The sequence below is a fragment of the Microcaecilia unicolor genome, chromosome 3 (genome assembly GCF_901765095.1).
Source record: "Microcaecilia unicolor chromosome 3, aMicUni1.1, whole genome shotgun sequence".
NCBI classification, from domain to species: Eukaryota; Metazoa; Chordata; class Amphibia; order Gymnophiona; family Siphonopidae; genus Microcaecilia; species Microcaecilia unicolor.
In genome coordinates, this window is record NC_044033.1 from 486,825,343 (window position 1) to 486,847,566 (window position 22,224).

Below are 22,224 nucleotides of genomic sequence, written 5' to 3' on the forward strand. Positions count from 1 at the left end.
CTGAGGGCTTTTTTTCCCCTAACATCATTCAGAAAATCGAAATTACTCAATTTTGACAAAACATAACCCTTTTTCTGAACTCTACAAGGCATTATATTTTAGCCTTGTATATTCATAAGAATTAAACCTGGTCTTGCTTATCACCAAAAAAGAAACTTCAGTCCTTAATCTAATTCTTTTAATACAGTTGATGACAAAATAAAACAAATCAATCACTTAATTGCATTGAGCCAGATTAGGGATTCTGAACATACAAAGTCTGTGTCTATGATTAGCCCCACTCCCAGACAGGAGGAACTGTCAGTGATAGGTAAAGTGAAGATACATGTAAGCAGGTATTCTCTGAGGACAGCAGGCTTCATATTCTCACAAGTGTGTGACACCGATCTGCGTCGCCCAGTCCGGCATTTTGCCAAAGCTAAAAATAGAGTTTTGTGGAGTGCGAGATGCATACGTGCCCTCCCACCTGCAGTGAGAACATGGTCTCCTCAGTTTAGTACTAACGCAAAAAGTAAGTAAAAATAACAAAGCAGACAACTTCAAGGGGAGGTGGGAGGGATTGTGAGAATATGAAGCCTGCTGTCCTCGGAGAATACCTGCTACAGGTAAGTATCTTCGCTTTCTCTGAGGACAAGCAGGCTTCAATCTTCTCACAACTGGAGAATCCCTAGCATCCAGGCTCACCCAAAACAAGAAACATTGCTCAATTAGGCCTCAAGAACATAAATCAGATTAACCTGAAATTATATACAATCTGAATGAGTGTGCAGCCTGGAACAAAATAAAACAGGCCTAGGAGGGTGGAATTGGATTCTAGACCCCAAACAGATTCTGCAACAATGACTGCCCAAACCCACTGTCAAATTGGGTATCCTGCTCAAGGCAGTAGTGTGGTGTGAATGTGTGGCTACCCCCATCCTGTTGAGATCAAAAGAAAAAAAAATGGGAGGACTGTCTGTGGGGCCTTGTCCGCTCCATGTAGCAGACCAATGCTCTCTTGCAATCCAAGGTGTGCAAGCTGCTTTCACCAGGATGGGCATGAGGTCGGGGAAAGAATGTTGGCAGGACAATCGACTGATTCAGATGGAACTCCGACAACACCTTCAGCAGCAACTTGGGGTGCATGCAGAGGACTACTCGGTTGTGATGAAACTTAGCACAATGTGATTCCACTACTAAGACCTGAAGCTTCACTGACCCTATGAACTGAAGTAACAGCCACCAAGAAAACGACCTTCCAGGTCAAGTACTTCAGATGGCGGAAATTCAGTGGCTCAAAAGGAGTTCTCATCAGCTGGGTGACGACGATGTTGAGATCCCATGACACTGGTGGAGGTTTGACATGGGGTTTTTACAAAAGCAAACCTCTCATGAAGCGAACAACTAAAGGCTCTCCAGAGATGGGCTTACCTTATACACGCTGATAAGCACTAATTACACCAAGGTAAACCCTTACAGAGCTGATCTTAAGATGAGACTCTGATAAGGGTAGAAGGTATTCAAGCAGGATCTGTGTAGGGCAAGTAAGGAGATTTAGCGCCTTGCTCTCACACCAGACAGAAAACCTCCGCCATTTAAAAGAGTAACACACCTCATAGCGGAATCTTTCCTGGAAGCCAGCAAGACTCGGGAGACACCCTCCGAAAGACCCAAGGAAGCAAATTCTTGGCTCTCAACATCTAAGCTGTGAGTCAGAGAATGGTTGGGATGTAGAAGTGACCCTTCGTCCTGCGTGATGAGTGTCAGAAAACACTCCAGTGTTCACAGTTCTTCGGAGGATAATTCCAGAAGAACCACCAAATCTGCAGCGGTTAGAACAGCACGATCAGAATCATAGTTCAACAATCTTGCTTGAGTTTTAACTAAGTCTTTCCCACTAGAGGTATCAGGGGATAAGCATACAGAGGACCTGTACCCCAATCGAGGAGGAAGGCATCTGATGCCAGCCTGCCGTGGGCCTGAAGCCTGGAACAGAACTGAGGGACCTTGTGGTTGATCTGAGTAGTAAAAAGATCTATCGAGAGGGTGCCCCACGCTTGGAAGATCTTGTGGGCTATGCCCCTATTGAGAGATCATTCATGCAGCTGCATTATCCTGCTCAGTCTGTTGGCCAGGGTATTTTTTGTGCCCGCAAGATAAGTGGCACGAAGGAACATGCCATGCTGGTGAGCCCAATGCCACATCTGAAAAGCCTCCTGACACAGAGGGTGTGATCCAGTGTCCCCCTGCTTGTTGCTGTAATACATTGCAATCTGATTGCCTGTTTTGATGAGAATTTGGTGAGATAGCCAATCTCTGAAAGCCCTTAGAGCGTTTCAGATCCCCAAAACCTCCAGGAAATCGATCTGAAGATTCATTTCCTGGGAGGACCAAACTCCTTGAGTGTGAAGCCCATCTATATGACCTCCCCATCCCAGGAGAGATTCATCCGTCGTCTGCACATTTTGTGGCTGAGGAATTTGGAATAGAAGTCCCAGAATCAAAGTGGATCGAATTGTCCACCACTGAAGACAGCATACAAGATCTGGGCACACGTGAACATCTTCTAGACTCCCCGTGGCTTGATACCACTGAGAAGTCAGGGTCCATTGAGCTGATCTCATGTGAAGATGTGTCATGGGTGTAACATACACTGTGGAAGCCATGTAGCCCAGCAATCTCAACATCTGCCGAGCTGTGACCTGCTGAGAGCACGAACCTTAGACGCGAGACAACATTCTCCACTCTCATCTCCGGGAGGTAGGCTCGAACCCTCTTCTGTGAGTCGAGCAGGGCTCCTATGAACTCCAATCACTGGACAGGGTGTAGACTGGACTTGGGGTAGTTTAAAACAAACCCTAGTAGCTCTAGCACCCGAATAGTCATCCACATGGACGCCCAAGCACCGTCCTCTGAGGGGCTCTTCACCAGCCAGTCGTTGAGATACAAGAACACATGCACTCCCAGGCTACATAGCGATGCTGCAACTAACACTAAATATTTGGTGAAGACCCTGGAAGCTGACGCAAGGCGAAAAGTAAACATGTGGTACTGGTAATGATGTGTTCCCAGCCAAAACTGAAGATACTTCCGGTGGGCTGGAAGTATTGGGATGTGTGTGTATGCGTCCTTCAAGTCCAGAGAGCATAGCCAATCGTTTTTCTAAATCATTGGGAGAAGGATTCCCAGGCAAAGCATCCTGAACTTTTCTCGGACTAGAAATCTGTTCAGGACCCTTAGGTCTAGGATAGGACGCATCCCCCCATTTTCTTTTGCACAAGGAAGTACCTAGAATAGAATCCCTGCCCTTCTTCCCCTGTTGGAACGGATTCGACCGCATGGGCCTTCAGAAGGGCAGAGAGTTCCTCTGCAAGTACTTACCTGTGATGAGAGCTGAATGGAGTGGAGGAGTGGCCTAGTGGTTAGAGTGGTGGACTTTGGTCCTAGAGATATGGGTTCGATTCCCACTGCAAGCACAGGCAGCTCCTTGTGACTCTGGGCAAGTCACTTAACCCTCCATTGCCCCAGGTACAAATAAGTACCTGTATATAATATGTAAGCCGCATTGAACTTGCTATGAGTGGGAAAGCGCGGGGTACAAATGTAAGGGAAAATAATGAATGAGCTCTCGGTGGGCAATCTGAAGGTTTGAGATGCCAATTGAGGGAGTATCCAAGACAGACTATTTCAAGAACCCACCAGTCGGTTATAAGAGGCCAACTTTGTTGAAAAGGTTTAGCCTCCTGCTGATCAGCAAATCGTCCGGGACGGACACTTTTACTGCAGCTATGCTCTGCTGAAACCAATCAAAAGCTCATCCCCAAAGTCTCCATGTAGTAGCAGATGAAGGGACACGGTATCAGGAAATCAGCACTGGTTCTAACACAGCTGAAAGGAAAAAAAAGGAACCACCATACAAAAACATACCCAAAAAGCTATACTGAACGCACAGAACTTTCTTCCTCCCCTGCAGAAGTCATACAGTCAAAACAGTACCAGGCTTTAAGAAAGCAAAGGAACCAGTGGGGAAAAAATAGCCTAGCCTGGAGCCTGCCAAGCCTCAGCTCTGCCCAAGCTACACCACGGGAACACTTACACTCAGATCACATAAAAGCAAGTGCACATCACATCCTCCATTATATGGACTTTTTATGTGCATATGAGGTTGCACGATTTTATAAAAGCTCATTTCTATGTGTAAAACAAACTTTGCATGCAGAATAAGCTTTATAAAATGATTCCCACAATGACTGATAATGTTAACATAGAAACTGAGTTCTGTTTGAAATCTAGTAGACACAAATGCACATTTTTACAGATTTGAAGTGTTTTGCAATTGATTGCATTTATCCTTCACAACGCAGAGGTGACATCAATAGAATTTTGCTGCAGAGGTAGCTTTATTGGATTTTTCATTTATGCTCCTACAAACCTTTGGGTCTTAACACCAATGCTCAGTGGGGTTGCTCTATGTGAATTAGTTTTCCAACATTATGACAACTCTGAGCGCCAGGACACTAAAGCAAGTTCCTGTCAGCTGTTTTCTGAAGTTTTTTAAATTATTTATTTATTAGGATTTATTTACCTCAAGGCAGTGTACAATAAGAATGGAACAAACATGAGCAATAGGCAATTACAGCAGTAAAAATATTCAAACAATAAAAGGTATGGCATAGTATACTACATACAATGTCAACACAATACGTAATAGAACATTTAATTGATAGTAAAAAGTAAAGCAAAGATGTAACAAATAGGTAAGAGAGTAAGAAGAGTTAGAAAGTAAAGTGATTAATTTAAAGAAAGTTGCACATGAGGTCAGAAATGGTTTAATATTATCTCAGCTAGGGAAGGAGTGGATAAACATGTCCTGCTGCAGTATGTCCAGCCCATGTCACTCCTTGTGTGTGTGAGTGAGACTAACAAGTTAGTTACTTCTTCCATTAAAGGCCTCGTTGAACAGCCAAGCCTTCACCTGCTTCCTGAAGTAGAGATAACTGTCACATCCCTCGCTAACTCCGTCTGTGCTCACCTAGAGGCCGGCCCGCGGCCATGGCTGGCCTTGACCCCGTCGCCGGGCAATGCGCCTGCTCCTCGCCCTGATGGCCAGCCATTCCGGTCTCGAGGCGATACCGGCCAAGAGCGAGGGCCGGCCGCCACCGAGACTGCGGGCGAAGACCGGCCTACTGTGACTTCCAGTTCTCCATCGCCGGCTATGGAATCCACGCTTGCTCCGGCAGGGAAGATGGCGCCGGGAACCTGGAGCCAGCGTCTCTTCCGCCTAGTGAACGCAGGAACCAAGACCCCGCCCTGGAGGACCCTGATTGGGTGGTTGGAACCAAGGCTCCGCCTGAAGACCGGCCTTGAACCACTCCAAAGGGTTCCTCGAGGGAGATCATCCGAAGTCTCCACCCCTGTCAGCTGAGGCTCGCTTGCTGATCACTGGTAGTATTTAAGGCATAGCCTCCTGCAGGCATATTGCTTCGGCTTCTGTTTCGTGAGGCTCCAGCCTAGTGGTGATTCCTGGACTACTTTGCTTGTCGCCTGTTTTGACCTCCTGCCTGTCCCTGGACTATTCTGCTCGCCGCCTGCCTTGACCTCCTGCCTGTCCCTGGACTACTCTACTCGCCGCCTGCCTTGACCTCCTGCCTGTCCCTGGACTACTCTACTCGCCTCCTGCCTTGACCTCCTGCCTGTCCCTGGACTACGCTGCTCACCTTGCCTGCTCCTCTCCCCTGCTGGGGTTGGGAGGCTAGTCCCCTGGTGTCCGGTCAGTCTGTCCACCCCCGCGGTTCCGGAAGTCCCGTTGGCTACCTGCAGCTGGGGGCTCAACCCCTGGTGAACGGTGGTCGCCGCGGGTGAAGTCTCGGGGTGCTCGGCTGTCCTTTGGGGAACATTGAGGCATTCCTTACGCTCTCCTGGGGGACCTAAGGGCTCACACTCATCAGTCAGGACAATAGTCTTGTGTTAAGAAGAACCTTTCAGGCAGTGCATTCCAGAGTGTGGGGCTACTCCTGAGAAGGCTCACATGCGGGTATCACATTGTGTAATGTTTTTTGGAGAAGACCTTAGTGTCCTTGGCGGTGTGTGGAGAATCATCCTATCCTTCAGGTACTCAGGGACATTTCCTTTCAGGGCCTTGAAGATCAGACATAGGGTTTTAAATTCAGACCCGTATTGTACTAGTAGCCAATGAAGTTTTTGCAAAAACGGTGTGATGTGGTCACATCATTTGCAACCTTCCATGAGTCTTGCTGCTGCATTCTGAATCAACTGGAGCTGGTGCAGGCCCTTTGTAGTCAGACCATTGTATAGTACATTACAGTAATCCAGTCTTATCATGGCATGCACAACTGGGATAAGATTTCCCTTCTCGATGTAAGGAGAGAGGCAGCGTAGCTGTCGCAAATAGTAGAAGCAGCTCTTGAAGGTTGCTTGGATTTGGGGAATCAGAGTGTTGAATCTAACTGTATTCCAAGGTTCCTGACTTGTGATTTGAGGGGGAGTTCATACTTCCCAAAAGGGATTTTGATGTCAGGTATGTATTCATTTGTGTTAGGGACCCAGAGAAGCTCAATTTTACTTGGGTTCAGGCAAAGTTTCTTGTATTTAGCCCATTCTTGAATTGATGTTAGACAGGTAATCAGTTTATTCAAGGCTGTAGGTAAGTCAGGTTCAATGGGTATGTATAGCTGCACATCATCCGCATAGATGTAGATCTGAGTGTCCATTGACCGAATCAGCTCAGCTAGTGGCTTGAGGTAGATATTAAACAGAATAGGTGACAGTATCGATCCTTGTGGTACCCCGCAGGTCAGTGTCCATGGTGGTGATGAGTTGCTGCCAAACATTATGGATTGTTGACTGTCTGATAGGTAGGATCTGAACCAGGCAAGCACTGTTCCACTGATACCTGTTTCTGTCAGTCATGCTAACATGATATCACTATCCAGATTGTCAAAAGCTGCTGAGAAATCTAGCAGTACTAACACCGAGACGAATCCCGTTGTCACGGTTTCCGTGAAGATCATCTGGTAGAGATGCGAGGACCATTTCTGTTCCCGGTACTTCCTGTTAAAAGAGCGCCATGTTCTTGGCAGTCTGGCGGCAATAGCAGCATACAGCAGGCGTTTAGTTACTGTGAGCAAGGTCTTCGTGATTTTTTAGATTTATATTGGATGTTCACTGTCTTTATGTGTGACATTTATTATACCTTTTTTGCAGGTTTTGAGGCTCCAATCCCTTGATAAAGCGACAGCGAAAAGGATGTCCGTTGGGACCTAGTGAGCCAAAAGATAAGTGCCGCCCTGCATTATTTTTCAAGTTTATCACCAGTCACTTAGTACAATGTTTTTGCTTTTTTATTCAAATAGCAATTATATTTGGAGTTACATATTATATGGATGGAGGGAGGTTTTTGTCGATGATTACAACGATCGCCAAAGGGTTTTTCAAATTAATCTCCCTTAAGAGAGTTGTGGAGTGTTGACCCTGTGATAGATGAGACTCTCCCCCCCCCCCCACCCAAATCTCTCCATAGATATATATGTTTTCACAGTGACCCATTGGTCCATTATCTGTTGAACTGTTATTTTGATATGAATGGACTGTATTGAAAGCCTTTTAACGGATAAAATCTAGTAGAAACCAAGACTTATCTTGTGTTTTAGTTATCTTCTCTCATTAAAGGTATCCAAGTACAAGGTGACTTACAACCAAAGAACCAGCATATTTTTTGAGACCTGATCACATTAAATACTGGTCATTGAAATTATACAGCAGACTAGGAGGCATATTTTCAAAGAGCTCAGACTTACAAAGTTTCACAGTAACCAATTTTTATCACTTGCTGAATTTTTGATTGGTCGACTACACAGGTTTCCTGAAGTTTTTGAAATGGTTTTTTTATTTATGTTATTGTTATAATGTATGATTGTTGTACAAACTTATTGTCTTTATTTTGTTTTCTCTAGTAAGAAACATTTGTCTTTCTTTTCTATTTTTAAATGTTCCTAAATAATTTTTCCAATTTTTATCATAATATTTACTATGTGAACCGTTCTGATTTGCTATGCAATAAGTGACTGTATAGAAAAACAAATAAACTATAAACGCTTTGAAAATATGCCTTTAAGCGTCATTGTTCCCTCTTTCACAAAAAGCATCTGGGGAATGATACAGCAATGAATTTTTTTTTGTATGCTGTTAACCTGTGACTGCCTACTCAAACTTGTGTTAACTTATAGCATGACAGAATTCTGTTAAATTATTCTCTCATTTATATTGTTCTCCAACAGTTAATGCTTGCTACAGCTTGAACAACGCACTCATTGCGCCTATCAGGGCTGTGGAGTCTGTACAAAAATCCTTCGACTCCGACTCTGACTCCTCAGTTTATGGTACCTCCGACTCCTCAGTTTTTAATATGTATTTTTTTTCATGTTGACTGAAAGAGTGCAGCATGCAAGGCAGCATGTTAATGTTTGGGTTTAAAATCTATGTCATTGTGACTTTTTATTTTATTTATTAAAAGAAACTATAAATATTCATTAATCCTAAAGTTTAAACAAAAAAATACACATAAAAAAACAAGGTTATTGTTTTTTTATCAAGTATAAAGTCATCATAGCATTAGCAAGTATAAAAATCTGGAACAACCACATCCTTTGGAAATTCTAGAACAACATTCTTTGGAAATTAGAACAAAATCAAAGTTAACCTACATAAACCAAAAACATTTGGAAAACCTAAAACAACTTATATATTATTTAAACTTGGCATATATAGCTGTAGAATAGCTGTTAAACATAATCCAAATTAACTAATATATTGTTAGAAACAGAATTGCTTCTGCCAGATCAGGGCCGTGCCTAGGGTCTCTGGTACCCCCCTGCAGACTATCGGTTGCCCCCCCCCCCCCCCCCATTAGGAGACAGAGCAAAATCACTGGAGCTCACTTTGTTAAGAAATGCATCATCCACTCCACAGTTTGGAGAAAGGTGCTTTCCGCCTGGTGACACACTAAACAAGCATAAAGTTAACCCCCTTCCCCCCCTCCAAAAAAGAAGAGCAGCAGGGACACAGATGGGCAGATAAGAAACAGATTACTGACTACTCCTCCTCCCTTTCAAGCACGATCAGCAAAACCTGGACAACAGCAGAAGCCTTGGCCGACACACCCACCCTGGAGCGGGGAGCTGGAGGAGGGGGGGGGATCGGGGGCCTCACCTGCTACAACCACTGGGGGGGGGGGGGGGGAAGGGGGACTACAAACCTCCCTTCTCCCCCAGCCAGAGAGAATTGTACGCATGACGACCAAGCCTCCAGCGAAAGGTAAAGGACGGAGAGAGTGCAGCCAGGATCCTCTGGATTCACCCGGACACCAGCCCCCCTCGTTACATGCAGATACCGCTCCGGTAAATCATCAATCAAAGGGCGGCGAGGACCGGGAGTGGAAGCAAAGGCAACACTAGGGTCAGTAGTTTTGGAAACCACAGCCCATGCAGGGCTGTGAAGAAATCAATTCGTCTCATCTGTCTCCAAACAGTTTAGAACTTCCGGGCCTGCTAGACTCTTAAAGCGAAACCAAACTCATCCGCTGACTGACCTGGGTGGTGTGCTGCTGGGAACCGGTGAGGAGATGGGGTTCCGACGTGGTTGTGGTCATGTGACCGTGCCGTACCCTTCAATAGGCTGAAGCTAAGTGCTGAGTCCCTCGCGCGGCAAGAGGAAGCGTGCAGTGGCAGTAAGACCTTATTAAATGAACCTCCAGGAACGGGAAGGCAGCGCATGTGCATAGTCGCCAGCGCGCCAACGCGGTAACGTCTATTTTTAAAAACTTTTTCAATAGAACTCGACGGCAACGCCACAGAGCGGCGCCCTTGAAGGCAGGCGCCCCCCTGCGGCGCTTACCTCGCATACCGTGTTGGCACGGCCCTGTGCCAGATCCTCCTTCATAGAAGCCCTTAGTTTAATAATTTTTATTGATGAAAGCAGAGATAAAACAATTCCATATTAACAAGGATAACTCAGGCAATTAACATTGCATGCCTGTACTAATACAGCAAAAATTGCTATCATCAATTCCTTTATTTCTTCACCCCCCTCCCCCCCTCCCCTCCCCCCTCCGTATTACTATATTAATTGACAATGGCATATGCATACAAAGGTGTTATACATAACTATTATTCATAAATCTGCCTGTGATTTTGGAATGTATCAACTAGCAACCTGAGCATTATGTAACAAAATTTAAATAAATATAAATCACTGGTACCATTCTTTGTGCTTAGTTTTTATTCCTTTACTCTATTATACTGTGGCTCTGCCAGTCAGCAAGTTATCACCCACTAAACAGGAGAACCACATCACATCTGCATGGTACCACTATCTCCATCAGGCTTTATTTCTTTCTTTTTGAAGTTAGTTTATCTGCACAGTGCACATCAAGGGTCCTATTTACTAAACCGTTCCAGAGGCGCATTAGCCTTTTTAGTGCGCACTGCGCAGGTGTCCACACTATTCTGAAGGCGCCCACACAGCATATGCCAATTGTTCACTCTATTTAGATTAAGTTTCAACATTTTATTGATGGTATATGTTATCACAGCAACAATCATGGGTGCACACAGTGTTGCCCTAAGATATCCATTCCCATAATTCCATTACAACATCCATCATCAAACTTTTTGTGCCTCCCATTCTCCCTTCTACCCACCCTATAACTCTTCCAACCGAGCCTTAGGGTCTTATATTCTTGGTGGAATCCCTCCTATTCTTCTTTCCCGTGAGTGCTACTGCTTAGAACCCCCCCCCCCCCTTTTCCCCATCCCTTTCCTCCCACCCAACCCTTTCCCTCCAGCAACACAGGATATGACACCTTTGCCAGCTCCTCTAACTTGTAATCAGGAGAAACGCGCTTAAGCAACGGGGTCCAAGGTCCCCATGTTCTCTAAACCAGTGTATAGGTATCCGCCTATGCCCCCGTCACGCCTATAGTATGTGGGGAGGATCTGCTCATCACTTACTGCCTCAGACCTTTTATGTGTGACTACCCCCTCCTCCCCCAGGCCATGTGTTCAATGTTCGATATACTGTAATACCGATTTTAAAAGTTTAATAAGTAGCTCCTTCCTCTAGGTGTCAGGGTCTCCCACATTGGTTCCCATTGTGCCCTGAACCTCTGTCCCGGTGTACTATCTATCTCTCGGACTCCACATCGGTCAATTCGCATTTGTTTAATCATTTGGCCCCGCCATACCTGTAGGGAAGGTTCTGATACATCTCTCCAGAACTGCAGAATAGAAGTAATGCCATAATACATTCCAATGCATAAGAAAGCTTTAAATCCCTCTGGCGGCGTTGTTGTGTATTTAAAGTTATTGAATAATATTAGTGGGTCTCTAAGAAAGGTGCAATTCCAAATCCTGTCTATCTCCTGCCCCACCCTTAACCAAAAACTTTTGACATGTTTGCAGCTCCAAAACATATGCCCCAGAGAGGCCATCTCATAATTACATTTCGGACAGTTTCCGTTTTACGCAAATCCTGCCTTAAATGCCCTGCTCAGGGATACATGGGTTCTTAGGAGCCATCTGTACAATCTCTCTCTCTGCGGTATTGACAATCTTTGCCCGTACAGTGATTTCAGATACATTTTACAGACCTCGGGGGAAATCACACATTCTAAGTCACGTGACCACCTTCCTGGCCAACCCCTTGTATCTAGTTCAGCCGTTGATCCTTAAGCTGCTGATGGTGAAACTCAAAGGGAACATAAGCTGAGCTCCCAGGGTGAAATCCTCTGAAAGGACTTCTACTACATCCTCCGTTAAATCTTTCCATCTATGAGAGGCCAAATAGTGTTTTAATTGGTAATACGCAAAAGGGTATTTCCTGAGATCTTATACTTTTGTTGAAGCTCGGGGGTAAGAATATATCTTTCCTTCCTCCGTCACTATATGTGCCAAGTATAGCATTCCCTGTTTTTCCCATTTACGAAATATTCCACCTCCCTGTCCGTATAAAAGCCGGATTATTACAAATCGACAACCAAGGTGTTACCCGTGCCGAGAAGTGGTGTCTCCTACATGTCCACTTCCAGGTCTCCCTGAGTAGCCTCGCAACAGGGGATGTATTTGAATGCATCCGGGGGCGGAGTAACTCCGGTGTGTAGTAATGAACTAAAATGTATCCCTGGGAACCTGGAGACCTCCACAGAAGTCACCGAAAGTCTGTAGTCCCCCGGTACCAATCATTTATGTGTCTCATTGAACTGGCAACCGTCAAGAACTTAATATTTAAAAGACCCATTCCTCCCACGGTCCGTGGTGTTGTAAGCTGCTCATATGTTAATCTAGGTTTTTTTTCCCTTGCCAAAGGTATCCCTGTAGTAGTTTAATAAGTAATTTGTCATCCCTAGATTTAAAAAAGAGGGGCAACTGTTGGAATACATAAAGCCATTTGGAGCAATCATCATGTTGAAAAGCGCAATTCGTCCCCAAATTGTTAGTGGTAAGTCTCGCCACATGGTCAGTTTTACATTTAGTCATATCCATAAGGGGACCTATATTGTCCTTGTATAATGAAGCCAAATTTTTGGAAATCATCACCCCCCAAATATTTCAATTTAGAATCTACCCATGCAATGGGGAACTCCCCTTGCCAATGCGCCCTGGTAGTCTCATCAAGGACCATCGCTCCCGATTAATCGTAATTTAGGGAAAACCCTGACAGATCACCATATTCCCGGATCACCTCCGGCAGTTGTTAAGGAGCGTTGAGGGTCAGTGAGTAACATAAGAATGTCATCCGCATAGGCTAGAACTTTCACCTCTTGCTCTCCCAGTCTCACTCCGCTTATCCCAGTATCCGAGTTTAGCAAACCTAAGCAACGGTTTCCAGTGTCAAGTCAAATAACAGAGGTGGAGGGGACAACCCCTGACGAGTTCCCCTTTCCACAGTAAATCTTGTCGTTGTCCACATTAACCACTACCTGTGCGTTCCTGTCATTGTAAAGGGCCTGAACTGTCCGTATTAAGTCTAGTCGGCAATTTATCCACTCTAACAACTCAAATAGGAAGTCCCAGCTGACCCTATCGAATGCCTTAGCGGCATCTAAACTGACACCAGGCCAGGAATTTCTGGTGTCTACACTGGGCCATGGACATCAATGTCTCCGAACGTGCAGTACCGACTGTCTCCCTGGTATAAACCCTACTTGTGCTGGTCCAATGATTTTAGGAAGGTATATTTTAAGGCGCTCCAGCTAGAATCTTTGCCAATAACTTAATGTCCACATTAATTAATGAGATAGGTCTGTACGACTCTGGTTCTTCTATAGCTTTCCCAGGTTTTAATAGTAAGGATATACACGCGGTGTTCTCGTGCAGAGGAAACTTCCCCTCCGAGATGACCGCTTGATGGTATGCGTATAGGGGGCCTAGCAGTGAGAGCTCCAACATTTGTAAAATTCACCGAGTATCCATCTACCCCAGGAGCTGAGTGGGATTTTAGTCCCTTAATCGCGGGTTTGCAACTCCTTTAGCTGTATCGGAGAGTCTAACATAGCTATCTCTTCCTCTCCCAAATGCGGCATATTAGTTTTCTTTAGAAAACTCTCCAATTTCTTGTCTCCCTTTCAATTTATCCTTTTGTATAAATGCTTAAAGTGTTCTTGTAAAGTGCTCTGTATCTCTTCTAGCTTATTGGTAATACCTCCCTCTTATCCCGAATTACTGGATCGTCCGGTTTCCGCCCCTCTTATTAACCATCCTTGCTAAAAGTCCTCCGGCCCTATTGCCAAACCTGTTAAACTTATATTTTTGGAAGGTCTGATTTCTCAGTTCATTTTCATGCAGCATGGAATTGACGGAGGCTTGTATAGCCAAGTATCTGTCTTTATTAGTTTCTGTTGGCTGCGCCAAATATCGGCGCCTTGCCCCCGTCAATTGCCTATTCAGGTTAATTAAACTACGTGTTGACCTTTTCCTCCTAGCCGCAACATATGCAATCAGGTCTCCCCGTAAGACGGGCCTTCCCGGTGCACCAGAATAGTGAGGGTTAGATTGATGGGCTTTATTAAAATGTGTATACTCATCCCACCGGGCCTTTAAAAATTTTTGGAATGATTTATCATTAGCTAAATAATCGGGAATCTCCAACGTCTAGACGTTGCCGAGCTACGTGCGCCTTCCAATTCAATCCATACGGGGCTATGATCAGAGATGCAGTATCTCTTCCATTTAGAATTGGTAACCTGAGAGAACAGTGTCTCTGACACGAAATATAATCTATCCTTCCCCATGTTCCATGGGCCCTCGATCTGTGTGAGTACTCCTTAGTCTCTGGGTGCAAGTTCCTCCAAGCATCTATCACAGAGAGAGAATGTCCAAATTCTTTCAGCACTCTCCCTTCCTTGCGGCCTACATGCGCAAGCCCCTCTCACCCCTGTGCTATCTAGTCCGGGTCCAACAAACAATTCATATCTCCCATCACAATCAAGTCTTTATCTTGATATGGTGTCATCAGCCTTAACAAATTAGGGAAGAATGACCTCTCTGGTGGCGTGGGGGCATATACATTTAAAATATATAATTCCCTCCCCTGTAGCCATAATTTGACCAAAAGATACCGCCCCGCAGGGTCTTGCAACTCCTTTTTGACTGAATAGGCCAAACGTTTGTGAAAACATATCGCTACTCCGCTCTTTCTGCCCTCCGCTGAAGCGTAGAGTACCTGCCCAACCCAACTTTGTTGGAGCTTGTCATGTTCTAAGTCTGTTAACTTTGTTTCCTGTAGACAAACAATATCAGCATTTAAGTATTTTAGATGTTTTAAAATCTTTTTTCTCTTGCATGGGGATGTTATACCCCCAACATTCCATGATATTAATTTACAGTGTGGTACAGATAGGAATATGGTACCACTCTAAGGCAAAGTTATATCGTTTAGCAGCTGGGTCCCAGCCCCTCCCCAGCCGCCGCTTGGAGTGTATTAGCACTCCATCAACTGTGGCGGCCTTCACTGAACAAGTAAGTTCCAATTTATGTCTCTCCTGTCTGATATTATCTTAATTAGGAAACTTTCTCTTCGTGTCTCTAAGTGTGCTAACTGGTGTCCCTGTGTGTTATTTCTTTTCTGTTGTTGCTTTGCGCCCTCCCCCCCTCCCCCCCCGTATCCCTCCCATCGTGATTGAACCTGTGTGAACTTCTGTCACCTACATGAAGCCCTGACGTGACCTTCCCCCTCCTTTGTTCTGTATCATTCCTCCCCCCTATTATGTTCTACTTTGATGTATGTTAGAGTCTGGTTTCCGGGTCACATTTAAATCTCACATTATATTAACTTAATCCAACAGTGCAACTGAGAATATATCAAAGTGTAACTTCCACATAGATAATAACAATAGGAGACCCACTCCCGAGGCACCCTACAAAGGCCTCACTCCAGAGGTTCCTTTGGGATATTAAGAGGCAAAATGCCTCGTGCATGAGCCTGCAAATCCTAGACAGTGTCATCACATCTACCTTACCAGTCCTCAGAACTCCTGACCGGGTGGTCCATCACCATGGCGCGTGCTCCCCTGGACCACAGTCACTCCTGTGGATCTGACTCTTTCAGGTTTACATCCACGAATCGTTGGGCATCTGGGACCTTCTGAAATGAATGCCATTGGTTTTTATGCTGTATCTTCAGTGTGGCCGGATATATCAGCATAAATCTCTTGTTTTTATTGGCTAGAGCTGCACATATTGGATGAAAGCGTCTCCTCTGCTCCTGGACTCCGGCCGAGTAGTCTTGGAAAATTTTTATCGGAGACTCCTCATATGTAAGGGAGTCTCGCCTCGTCCTGAAGCCCCGGAGGATCTCCTCCTTGTGCAGATAGTTGTGCACTTTGATAATAACAATCCTGGGTCGTTGCATGCCCTGCTGCCAGCGCCCCAGCCTATGTGCTCTCTCTATGCATAGTTCTCCGTAACTGTCCGACAAAGCCAACTCTTTTTTCAGCCACTTTTCAGAAGAGGCCCCAGAGACCTCTCGGAATCCTCTCTGGCAGACCAACAAGTTTAAATTGCACCGTCGTGCCCGGTTTTCCATGTCCTCTAGCTTGTCCTGGTGCAACTTTAATTGTTCCTGCAGACGCGCTATTTCTTGTAGGTGCTGTGATCTTAAGTCCTCTATTGCCGAGATCCGGTTTCTCAGTCTCATCCACTCTCTTCTCTGTGTCCGCCATTGAAGACCTCATATTCTTCATCTGACCTGCCAGTAGATCAAATCTTGGACTAAGGGCCGCACTCACCGCAGCGGTAATCTGAGCTAGTTGCTTTTCAGTAAATTCTCCCACTCCAGTTGCTTCTGGTCCGCCATTTTCTGGCGGGGTTTAGGTGGGGATGCCTTCTCCTTATCAAACTTTGTTCCCCTGCGCGTAGTTCCAGAGGGCATATGTTTCAGATATTGCTCCATGCAAAAGTCGGGAGAGCCCTCCGTCACTTCTTGCCCAGGCTGTGAGTGCAATTGTAAGTAGAAGTTCAAATGTCCAAGAGCCCTGGCCCGCGTAAGCCTCTGGTATAATTCGCAAATTAAGTGAGCTTCCCCAGAAAGCTATTTATGCAATGCGGGGCCACAGTCCTAACAGTCCAGGAGTGCCAGAGAAGCCCCCGGTGTCCTCCGGTTGCTCGTTCTCTTCCCCTTTCTATCTTGCTTGGTACTCAGGGAAGTCGCTCTCTTTGAGTTACCAGCTATCACTGCGCAACCAATTCTACGGATCAAGGCACCGACCTCCCAAGGCCCCGTCCGCCCAGCAATCATTTACCACCACTCCGGCCTTCAGTTCTTTACCCGCCCTGGGTGGATCCCGCTGTCCTTTGGATTGCTCTTCTCTTGTTCCTGCAAGTGCCCGGTACTTAACTCTTTCTCACTGCGCTGCGTCTTCCTCTAAATGTTACCTTCTCCACTCTGCTTATTGTCGCCATGCAGCGTGCGATTCCCGCCTCAAGTCGCCATTTTGTTTGGTGGGGCGCGTCTTCCGTTTATATTTTAAATTTCTCGCCGTTACCATCGATTCCGGACGCTGTCCCATGTACATTAATTATCCCCCGGCCTTCCGCCAGCTTGCAGTGGGTCATTGGAACGGGTCGGGTCCGTCAGCTCGGGGCTTCAAACTGCGGTGCGACGGAGCTCACGGCAGCGCTGCCATTTTGCCGCCCGGCTCCACCGGAAGTCCCTCTCATAGAAGCCCTTAAACCTGATTTGATTATTTCAGTGCTGAAAACAGTCTTTCAACACTGACTTGGGTGGGTGGCATTGCTGTTACGGTTCTAGCTTAATCACTGACAATCTCTGGATAAACAATGATGGCTTCTTCTATAGTCAGTTTTGATGAGGCGTCAAACTTTTCCACTTCTTTTAATCCTTTAAAAAACTCTTGCATGAATTTCTTTATATGGACATTTACAGGTTGCTTTTCCACGCTTAACCGACATCGCTTTGCTTTTGAAGCTTCCATTTTGTCCAAATAGGCTTGAAAATTCTCTTCTTCATTTGAAGAGGATGAACCTGAGTTACATTACCACCAGTATTTATAGCTTTAGCTTCATCCAGTGGTTTATGAGTTTCAGGTAGCAACCCTTTCATTGCGAACTGCTATGTCATAGAGTGCCTGTTTTCCTGTACCAATTTGGTCACTGCTCAACAAAATTCGGCTCATTGGATCAACATAAATAGCAGCTAAGAGAATTTGATTATCCAGCAAGAGCTCCTCTCTTTTCCTCATTGAAGATACAATGCCATCAGCAATTAACCCCCCACTTTTGTTAAGGTATATTCAAGTACTTCCATTCCAGAAGAATTTACCTGGTGTTAAATCTTCATATTGCAGCTTCTTGGTAACAGCAAAAGGGTAAGAAAGTAGCCTTTCTAATTCTGTAACTAGAGCCCACTGGTTTTCTTTTAATGAAACATTACATAGTCCAGTTCTTCAAGAAAGTCTTTTAGTTCAAGCAAACGCTTTATCATCAAGTAAGGGCTTCCCCAGCGCGTTGCTTGATCCAAAATGGCTCCTTTTCCAGCACGTCTCTTTTATTTATTTTTTATTTTATTGCATTTGTACCCCACATTATCCCACCTTTTTGCAGGCTCAATGTGGCTTACAGGGTGTTAATATGGTATAGTCATTACATAATCTTAGATACAGTCGGTAATAAAGGTAGAAGAGGAATTAGTTAGAAGGTATTAGGTAAGGTCGTGTTAGAGGTGTTTTAAAGCGTTTGTGTGGTATACGGAGTAGCTATTCTTTCAGAATAGCATCTGTTTAGGGATCCTGGCTGCAACAGCTACTTGCCTCAACTTGCTAATTAGTGTAGCCGCATGACGATCCTTCAATCCATCTCTTATTGCTAGTTGCAGAGTATGAACAGCACAACGCATATGTTGAATGGTAATAAGCTTAGATGCTTCTTCAGCAATATCATCCAAACTTTCACAGCTTTCTTGAATTGCAGAACTGTCATCGTCTGATATTTGTATGCTGCTTTCTTCATCAACTTCCTTCATTTTTTCAATTGTGCTTAACATATTTGAAGCATTATCAGTTACAATACATAGAATGTGTTCCTTTTTAATTTCAAAATCTTCTAAAACACCTTCCACTAACTTCTGCAGATACTCACTGGTATGATGTGTCTGAGTGTCCTTTACTCCTAATGTCCGGGTTATTGTTTTTTTGTTTTCATCAGCAAATCTAACATTAATTGCAAAATAATTGACTCTGTGACGTGTGCATGCATCCATTTTAATAAAGACAAAACGTCCCTTCAGACTTTTCTTAGTTCTTCCTTCTTACATTTGGCCTCTTCAAGTATAAGTTTCCTTATACTTTCTCGTTCCAGAGAAACTCCAAGCTTTTTAGCCATTTCTCCATTTAAGCCTAAAAGGCTGGTTGTGAAAAATAGATAGTGGTATACTATTCTTTACTGCCATTTCAATTATGTGGTTTTTTGAATTTTTCTGGTGTCATGTTATAGTAACTTTGTCAGCTGTAAAAAATCTTGATAGTTGTGTCTGGCCTCCAGTAGATTTCTGATCTTTTATTGACCCTGAAGTAGATGGAATGTTTCATTGCTATCTTTCTCATTCACAGCTTCTAATGTAATGGTATCAGTTATTATATTTTGCTGAATTATATATACACCATATATTTGTGCAGCTTTTACACTGCAGCAGAGAAATAGTTTCATTCAAGCCCCTCTCTCCCCATTCCTTTTTCTGGGAACTTCTGAGAGCAGGGATAGTTAATTACAAACACTTAAACACAAAAGAGCTTCCTCTGCCCTCCCACCTAACAAAGGCATGACTAAGGTGGGCACCTGAATACCCCATTGAAAACAAAGAACTCAGAGGAAGACCATAAACAGGACATTTGCTTGTCAAACGTATACCTGCCCCTCCCATCAGCTTTCAGACATGTGCAGAAAGGAAGGACTTGTAATGTGTATCTGCCCCAGAGACTGAGCAGGACATCAAAAGACCATTTGCCAGTAAAATCCAGACAGCAACTCTCGTGATGTCATAAGACATGAGACCAAGGCTCAGGGGTCGTGTACAAACATGAGACCAGGACTCAGAGGTCGTGTGCAAAAAACCAGGAAGCCAGCAAAGATCCACATGGCATATCCTCCTGCAGCTTGCAAGGTATAAAAGGACAAGCTGTTTCCCAAGAGTCAGATTCTCTTCAACTGCAAGCAACTCAGATTCTCATCAACTGCAAGCAACTCAGACTCTCTTCAGCTGCAAGCAACTCAGATGATCCACTTACTGCAGAAGCCCTGTTCCTGTCCTGCAAACATGTGCTTACCTATGCTGTTCATACTGTGTAACAAGGACTTGTAAGTAACATAACTTTTGATCTAGACCTGCTACTTTGTTTCTATTTTATGCACAGATTACCTGTAAAGATCTCTTAAAACCTACCTCTCGTGTGCAATTGTATATTAAATCAACCTTTTTTGAAGCTAAAAATACGGTCTCCTTGTGTTCTGAGTATATGGTATCTTTTATATATACTTAATTTATTTAATTTATTGCAATTATCACCTTTGGTGATTGGTGGAGAAATTAATATCCTAAAACTTATAAATACAGCGCCTGCTCTTAAATTATAAACAGTGGCGAGTTGCTCTAGAGCTATTTTCCCCAAAATAAATCCTTTCTTGTAACACTAACACTTTAGGATGGAAACGCTGCAAGGTAAAATTATGTATCATACCTGATAATTTTCTTTCCATTAATCATAGCTGATCAATCCATAGACTGGCTCATCCTCTGTCTGTTACTCTCAGCTTCTCTGCTTGTTTAGCACATTTCTATCTTTGCCAGAGGTGTGCAACTCCTTCTCTGCCTGAGGTGCATGGCTCAGTTTGTGTTCTTTGAGTTCCTGTTGGGCACTGATGAGCAGTGCCCCACTGAAAGAGCTGGATGTTAAGAGGTACCTGTAGAACTGAAGCATAGCTCCTTGCCGGCGTCTGGAGCACAGCGCCTTGCCTGCAATGGAACTGTGTATAAAACGAAGGCAAGGCGCTGCACTCCAGACGTTACATACGCAAAGAGAGAGCTGCATGCCACACACAGACAAGGAGCTGCGTTCCACAGGCAGACATAGCACTGCACCCCACACTAGACCTGCAGAGAAAGAACTACGCTCAACATGTGACAATGGAGCTGTGTTCAACATGCAGAGATGAAAGGAAAGAACTGTGCCCCTTACAGAAAAAGGAAGGAGTGCCAAATGTGCCAGGAGAGAGGCGCCCGAAACTAGAAAAGGCAAAATCCACCTGTGCCAGGCTAAAATTCCCGCCCGAAAAAAGGGAAAGCAAGGAAGAACTGTGGCAAACTAGTCCTAAAAAAAGCACATTCCCGTAAAGAGACACTGAAATGAGTGCAAGCAAAAGACTGGTAAGAATGGCTCTCCCAAGGGTACTCAGAAGAGGGATATGAGCTAGCAGTTGCACACCAAGAGCAACTCGGACCCCCGCCAGAAGGAAAGTACCCTGCAGACAAACCAGAGCAGACAGGAGGGATCCATGGGGACGAGAGAACCAGAACCTCCTAAGGAAGAGAGGAAAAACTGCTGCCAAAAGAAGTATCAAATATCAGGGGCGTCTCAGTTAGATGCCAGAAGCAGAAGACCGCACAGTCTGAAAAAGAACTGACCAACGGCCGCGTAAGGCTGACAGGAATGAAAAAATAGCCCTGGACTAAAAAGACCAAGCCTGCAGCCAAACGGAGCCAGCAAGAGACTTCTCCCACTCTGGAAACAGCAGACTAAGACCGCCGAACCACAAAGGTACAAGTTCCAGCAAGAGGGCCGCCCTCTGAAACCAGCCCGCCATCTAGGACCGTGAAGAGGAGAAAAACAACTGAGTTTCGTAATCCAGACATGAGCCGTGCCCCACAAAAAAAATCAAAGCAACTGGTACCAGCTCGGAAGGGTCCAAGATCAGAATCAGACGTCGGGGAAAAGAGCAAAAACACCATGAGGGAACAAAATGGCCCTACAAAACCTGAGACAGCAGAGCAGAGAAGCGAAGCCAAAGGCAACAAACATCACCCGCCAAAAACAAAGGAGGTCCCGAGAAGAAGGAACTAAAAATAAATCTGGTAACAGGCAAGAGAAAGGAGGAAAAACAAAGTTGTTTTTTTTTTTTTAAACAACCTTCTTCACTAGTGACAGGAATAAAAAAAAGGTTTACCTCAGAGGCAGAAAAGGAAGGGGAAAAAGTTTCCTTTTTTTTTTCTTTGAACAACCTGCTCTGCCGTCATCTACTATGTTACTATGTATGTTCACTAGTGACAGGAATCAATAAAGAACCAGAAATTCAGATATACCTATCACCACAGAAGAGAAGAATCCCCCACAGGGGAGATAAGTTACTCCATGCCACAGTCAACCATCACCCTGCTAGAAAGACAGCCAGGGGAGGCAGGGGAGGGGAAGGAACCACGGTCACTGGATATCACCCTAGCTAGCTGATGAGGAACTCAGGACCACTGAGTACCATCTATAACTAGCCCCAACACGGCTACCAGCACACCCCTGGCTCCACTGTCACCAGAATAATCTGGGACAAGAGCTACCAGACAGCAATCCAGAGCAGCTACACGATCCATCCACCATCCGCTAGGAGACAGAGAAAATACTGAACATTCCGGGCTGAACAATACCCTTAAGGGGCGGTTTACTTGGAACTA

General features: G+C 44.8%; 1 protein-coding gene across 1 annotated transcript in view; it reads right to left on the reverse strand.

Annotated features, from left to right (window-relative positions):
• The window catches only part of PHIP (pleckstrin homology domain interacting protein), an 863,049-nt gene that overhangs the window by 611,031 nt on the left and 229,794 nt on the right, over positions 1-22,224 (reverse strand). The window lies entirely within an intron of this gene.